This window comes from Photinus pyralis, unplaced genomic scaffold, assembly GCF_008802855.1.
Source record: "Photinus pyralis isolate 1611_PpyrPB1 unplaced genomic scaffold, Ppyr1.3 Ppyr1.4_unclustered_Scaffold1557, whole genome shotgun sequence".
In the NCBI taxonomy this organism is placed as follows: domain Eukaryota; kingdom Metazoa; phylum Arthropoda; class Insecta; order Coleoptera; family Lampyridae; genus Photinus; species Photinus pyralis.
In genome coordinates, this window is record NW_022171039.1 from 8,926 (window position 1) to 15,786 (window position 6,861).

Sequence of the window (6,861 nt, forward strand, 5' to 3'; positions counted from 1 at the left end):
GGATACGTTTTTTGGAACATCACCTATACAAAGTAAATTTTTTAAAATTTCGATTCAACTTGTAAAATCCAGATCCGCACATAATTGTACATAAGATTATTTAATTTTGATAACACTTTTTGGTTTTGAGGAGACATCCGCTCGGCTCCGGCGGCTTTGCCGCCTCGCCTCACTCTGATTCGTAACGGTGCATAGCTCGGCTTCGCCTCGCACTGTTCAGTGCTCAACAAAGATAATTTCTCAGTTTCAATTTTGGTGCGGTAAGAAAATGCCGAAACTAATGTCAGCGAATCAGTATTTTGTTATAGAACTACGTTTTCGCAAGGATCTCCGTTTTTTTATTAAGTTTAGATGAATGACGGGAAAGGTGGGCGCGTGTAGGGCCGTAAGTAAGCGTCGTTTGCCGCCGCGAACGGGGAAAGCCGGGTCTACGGGAGAGCCCTCGTGAAGCTCAACTCGCCTTCGGCTCGCTCGACATTGATGGAGGAAAAATGCGAGCCGTTTTCGTCGCGAGAACGGCGAGCTCGAGTTATGCCGAGTCGAGAATCTTTGTTTGAATTTGTAAAAAAGTTAAAAAAAAATTCCTAAATCTACAAATAACCTAATGCCCCAAGCTAAGGGAGGGCCAAAGTGATGCCGAACTCGCCTTCGGCTCGCTCGGCATTGGTATACGAGGCGCGTGTGTTAAGAATCGAAGTCTTCGGTTACTTTACTTAGTTGGGGAAGGGTTATTAAGAATTTTTATTTCTAATAAAGTTAAAAAAAATATCTTAAACTTACAAATAACCTAATGTGCAAAGCTGCTTGGTGTCACATTTTGTTTAGCTTCATTTATAATTGTTGTTTGAATTTGTATTACGAAAAAAGTTTAAAAAAATTTCTTCAACATACAAATAACCTAATGTCCAACGCAGATTGATGTCACATTCGATTTAGCTTCATTTATAATTTTTGTTTGAATTTGTCTTTCAAAAAAGTTAAACAAAATTTTTAAAAATCTTCAAATAACCTAACGTCCCAAGCTGTTTGATGCCACACCTTTCATTTTCAGTTTTTTAAAGAAGTCTATATAAAATATGTAGGTATAAAAAACCTCGCATTGTTCAGTGTTCAACAACGACAATTTCTCAGTTTCAGTTTTGGCGTGGTAAGAACATGCTACTAAGCAGACTGATTTGATAATTTTTTTGAATTTGTGAGTAATATTTTTGTTTTTTTTTTGTGGAAACAACACCTATACAAAGTGATTTTTCTACTCAGCCTGTTTGTACACTCGGGGTTGTTTTAGCCTCCTGTAGAACAGGTTCATCCTCATCGGGAGAATTTTCTTTACGATTTCTCCACGTACAGAGTTTACATGCTATAATAGAAATCCATGAAAATAATTGGATCATTTTGAGTGGTCGTGAGGAGTTTGTGTAGTATTCCTTATTTTATTTGTTGTTTATGAATGTATTAGGCATGGAAATATGATGATTTTTAAAATTGTTCACGATATCTAACACAATCCTTATAATATGTACAGGAAAGCATAAAAATTTTAAGACAAAGAAGTTTTTACAATTTTGTTGGAACCTATAGTGTTTCGTAGGTAGTAATTCACGTGCCTTTCCATAGGAGATTCTTTACAAATGGACTTCATCCTCAAGCAAGTATTGGATAACTTAAGGTGCTGTATATTACAGTATCGTGTCCTTCAATGGTAATAAGTATATTTGAAGTACGAGCTTTTATACCTTTTTATAATGATATCGTAGTTCGCTGTTTGGACCAAGTGGTAATAGGTGGTCGCTTTAATACTAGTAGACTATGTGGACATGTAGAAATAAAAGTGGAAGGTAACGAACTAAAACTAATCCTTCGCTACCTTCCTAAGCATGAATATTTCATGTGACGAAATGCTTTCGTTTCCGCTAGAATCTTGGACATACTTTTTGCTCTAACCGGAATATAAACTGATGAATAACCTCCTATAGGACTTCTTCTTGAAGAACACGGATAATTTGTTACATCAATAATAAATTTTCATACCATTTCTATCGTAAATGTCTTTATGCTACGTAGCAACATGCACATCGGCATGAATTTTTGGTCGACATCAAGTCGATTACTCGAAATTGTGCAAATGTAGGTTTGTTTACGATGACATTTTCATAACAACGATAAAACACGTTAAATTTCCTTAAAAATGGTGTTTTTTACATAAAATAGTAATGTCCCAGATTTTTTGACAGTTCCCGTGACAGTTGTATAGATGGCGCCATTTGAAAAAAATACATCTTCTGTATCGGCGCATGCCCAATATAACCGTTCAAATAATACCACATTTCAACCGCGTAGGTTCATTTGAACGTTGCGGCGGTTCCTATTTTCTTAGGAAGTAGTGCTTTTTTGCGCAACTTCCATTGGGGAGTATTCCCTGACGTGTACCACGGCGTACTGCGTTGAGGGGTGTACACGTAGTGTATAATACTTCCCTAACAACAACATAGTTCCCTTTCAGCTCATTTTTCGGATAGGGTGTTTTGTTTAGGTCATTTCCGCTGATAGTTCCGCTTTCTCCGCTCGTTCGAGGAAAGATAGTGTTTGGATGTTAGTTAGTTAGCTTAGGTTAGGGGGCTAATAAACCAATAAACCGAATGCTCCATTCTAAAAAACAGTTTTCATCAATCTGACAATAGAATCACATTTATACATACCTAGTCTAAGAATTTTAGCATTACGGGGGAACTCAGAGCCGCCCCCTTCAACTTCTTCGGTGGCCCCATACCGATGTCGAACTGAAGGTAACCTGAAATCCTATTAACAAAAGATTTTTTAATTTCATTTTTGCTAGGAATTTGTCACTTTACAAGATAAATTAAACGATAAAAGAGGGTAAAATGATCCCACGAAGATCCCAATTCCACGAGGTGGAAGAATGTCTTCGAAATCTAAAAAAATACGTGCGCCATAACTTGATCGTTTACCATAATTCACTTACCAATAAAATAAACAATTAAAAACAATATAAATGGACCGATGAACGTAAATGAAAAATTTACTAAACTTCACCCAAGACGAAACGTGATCGCAATGGAACCTGGAAATAACGTGGCGCCACCGTCGTAGAATGAACTACCTTCGCGACGGGGATCTAAATATCGACGTGACTCCCTAATTTTTATTAAATATAACCTCTCGGCACGGGATTAATGCGATTTCGATTTTCTTCGGAGAGGTCAATTTAAATAGAGTACTAATTATGCTAAATTTTTCCCATTGTAAGTATATAACTACGAATTATAGTTTAAAAATTATAAAAGAAAATTGGCACAGACGAACTAACGTATTTTTTACAAAAAAATTTCCAGAACCTTTATTTTTCAATCGATTCGGACGGTGAAAGGTGCATCTGATAGCTAATAATTCGAGCTAAATATTCCCCATTGAACGTACCCGTCTGGCAAGTCTCTTAAAAAAATTATTACAGAGTATATAGTTCAATGATTTATATAAAACATGACAGTACTATGAAGTTAGGTTATAAAAAATTACTGATATTCAGTTTTTATTTGATCAAAATGGCGGATAGCCGGTTACATTCTGTGGTGCTATACAGTGCGAACAGTGCTTTACTATGCCGCTTCAATAAATAATGACGTTAGTAAATATTTGCCGCAATAGGCGCGGGGCACCAATACTAATTTATAACCTTAAACTTCAAAACAAATTAAACATTTGACATATGATTATATTTAACCCAAATAAAGATTTAATCACCTTGTAAGTTTCCAAATGATGTGAAATTATACGAATAGGAAATTGCTACAACAATTGAAACAATTTTATTTCTTTTACAAATCGTTAATATTGAAGTAATTGGATAAATCACATGTTATAAACAACTGTTCGAAGATCTCGTCACCATAATTAAGACAGGGGTCCACTCTTTTCTTTGTTTTCGAAGCCGGCATGTAAGTGCCGTTGCATAATGCTTCAAACGGTAGCTTCTATATCTGCTCGTAATTCGGCAATGGTGTGTAAACGGTTTCGAATACGTTGACATCTAGTAAATTTGCATGCAATATTTTAGGACTTTGCAAGTCCAGACGATGAGTTCTTGTAACACGGTTACTTTAAAGGATAGAAGTACAATTTTCTCCAGGCAATAGTGTCACACGTTCCGTATGAGATATCCGTTAGTGGGACAAATTATCGCAGTTGCTTTTTTCGACTTTGTTCAAGACGAGCAAGAATATCTTTTACAAACGCCTTATTAGCAATCGCTAAGCGGCCAGGTGACTTCCCAGAAGCAAGACTTCCTGTATGTGAAACCGTTCAAGTAAACGACGAGCATTTCGGCGTATATTGTTGTAATCCTCGTCACGGTTGACATCCGTTTATCGAAACTCCTGTATACACAAACGTATCGAGTACTCTCAAACTTCACTTTCATCTTTAGTTCCATTACGGAAACAGAACTGCAAACGCATCTTATTCTCTTCTAAGAAGTAAAAGGCTTGTCGAAGTAAACCTATTGCCTATTACACGCTACAACTAAAAAAACGTTTGTTTGTAATTTACAAGTAATTTACCCACCTTGTAAATATTCGAAAGAAACTGGTAGTCTTGAAAAAAGTCGTGTTGAAAGGAACGATAGTAATAAGAATTAGAAATTATAGTTTGTGAAATTATAGGTTATATTTTGTATTGGATAAATATAGAAAGTACCGCAATCCATTTGGCTCGTGTGTTAAAGAGAGAAAGCATAATTTTTGCCCAAAAAAATTCTAGTAACTTTAATGTTGGGGATTGTATCACCTGTTTAGAGATGGGATTATATTTATATAAAACATGACAGTACTATGAAGTTAGGCTATAAAAAATTACTGATATTCAGTTTTTATTTTTAAATTTTTTTAAGTTGGCAGCAAATTTTCACCAAAATGGCGGATGATTGTGTTACTTTCTATATCTAGTGACTTTAGTATATAGGTGCACATACACGATACCTGGTTGCGGCAAATAATTACTATTGTCATATTTTATAAGAGCGGTGCAGCATATATTGATCTCTCAGTATGCGCACGTGTGTAAATATACGAGATATCGCGTTTTAAGTGTTTTCAATGGTGTCAAATTACATATCGTTATATTTCCTTTATTTATAGTCCGATCTCGATAAATATTCAGTATTGAGAGGTTGGAGAAATTGAGGCACCCGTTTCCATCCTTTCGGCACTTCTATCTCCATTCCGAAATTCTGACCATCCCATCGGTTAGATTACATCGAGAGCTTTCCAAAGATACCTATAAAGACCCGTCTACGACGCACCGTTCTCGAGATATCGCGTTTTAAGTGTTTTCGGTGGTGTCAAATTACAAATTGCTATATCTCCGTTATTTACCGACCGATCTCGCTGAAATTTGGTATCGAGAGGTTTGGGGACCAGGGCCATTCGATTCCGTCATTTCCGAGCTGGTATCTCAGTTTCCAAATTTCGACCCTCCCATCGGTTAGATTAGGTCGAGAACTTTCTAAAGACACCCAGGAACCCCTATCTACGACGTTCCGTTTTCGAGATATCGCGATTTAAGTTTTTAATAAAAAATCCAAAAAACGGTTATTGCGTAGATCGTCTAGAAATGTCGCGAAACGCGTGATTCCGAAGTATCGAGGTCGCAGGTCGAAAGACGACAGAGATGCGTCGATATCTCGAAAAGGGGAGGGGATAGGAAAAAATTGAAAATCCCATTTCGAGCCCCCGGCCGGACGCAGCTACGGTTTAAATTTGGTCCAGATCGGCCGGTAAATAAGGGAGATATTAAGAGATGCGCGGCCCTTTAAAACGCATCCATGCGCGTGGACTTAGAAAAAAAAGGCACACCCCCGCCCCCCGAGCGACACGGGCCCCCCCTTCGGCCACAGGCTGACGCCCGGCGCCTACTGAAGACGCGGTCGAAATTTTTCCCGGTTTATACGTACAACTTCGGAGATCGATCGCGTACGAGTAGATACGGGATTGTATATATATAAATTGAGTATATATATATACTCGTTTGTGACAAAATTTTTTTTATCGACGTTTCGCGACCCGTTTGTTGTCGATGAGGGAAGGACACAATTTGGACTGTTGGCGACGGCGGCGTCGGGTGACGTCAACAGGCGTCGCCAAAATGCGAATCTCGGTAACGGAAAGTCGTACGAAGGCGTGTTAGGTATCGTTGGAAAGGTCTCGGCGGCGCGATTACGATAGAATAGGTTGAGCGCGTCTTCCCATCATATTTGACTTGGATGGTTCGGCCCATAGTTTTTGAATGGGACCCCGTACGTCTCACGCGGGACGGTCGGGACTATCGATCGATCGCGTTTCGAGGGGGGGAAGTAGGGCTACTTTTCGAGCAATTTCGCTCTCTTTCCGCTCCCGTTTTCTCGTGCGCGTCCTCCCCCGCGGGGGGGTGTCGCGACTTTCGCGATCGAGTACCTCGAAAGCCTCGACCCTCCTACCCCCCCTATCCGCGAGCTCGATTTTTCCAGTTCGACGGGCGACCCTCGGCGAATTTTTCTTCGGAGGTGCGATTTTGGGGGGTGACAGCGGGGGGGTGAAGACGAATTTTCCCGGGGTAGCGGGGCATCGTAAAAATCGCGGCTTCGGAATTCGAGGCTCGTGTAAAAATTTCGCGAAATTCTACTCGGCCGATTTAAAATTATTTTCGAAAACGTCGAATTTGAGTTGTTATCTTCTTTTAATTATAACAATGCCTAGAAACGTACACATACACTGGGCTCTATAATTACATATACATATATATAAAAATGAATTTTTAGCATTTGAGGTACCTACCTTTCGTTGAATCTCGATCGCTTAGCTTAGACGT

At 38.8% G+C, this 6,861-nt stretch overlaps 2 long non-coding RNA genes across 2 annotated transcripts; both read right to left on the minus strand.

Annotated features, from left to right (window-relative positions):
* Window positions 1–1,185: 1,185 nt before the first annotated feature.
* LOC116181680 lies at window positions 1,186–3,317 on the minus strand. The gene is made up of 4 exons (XR_004147310.1): window positions 2,984–3,317; window positions 2,853–2,933; window positions 2,700–2,799; window positions 1,186–2,649 (listed from the first exon to the last, which is right to left on the minus strand). It is a non-coding gene; the product is annotated as an uncharacterized LOC116181680 (long non-coding RNA).
* Window positions 3,318–3,808: 491 nt separating this feature from the next.
* On the minus strand, window positions 3,809–6,005 carry LOC116181681. The gene is made up of 2 exons (XR_004147311.1): window positions 4,582–6,005; window positions 3,809–4,539 (listed from the first exon to the last, which is right to left on the minus strand). It is a non-coding gene; the product is annotated as an uncharacterized LOC116181681 (long non-coding RNA).
* Window positions 6,006–6,861: the final 856 nt, after the last annotated feature.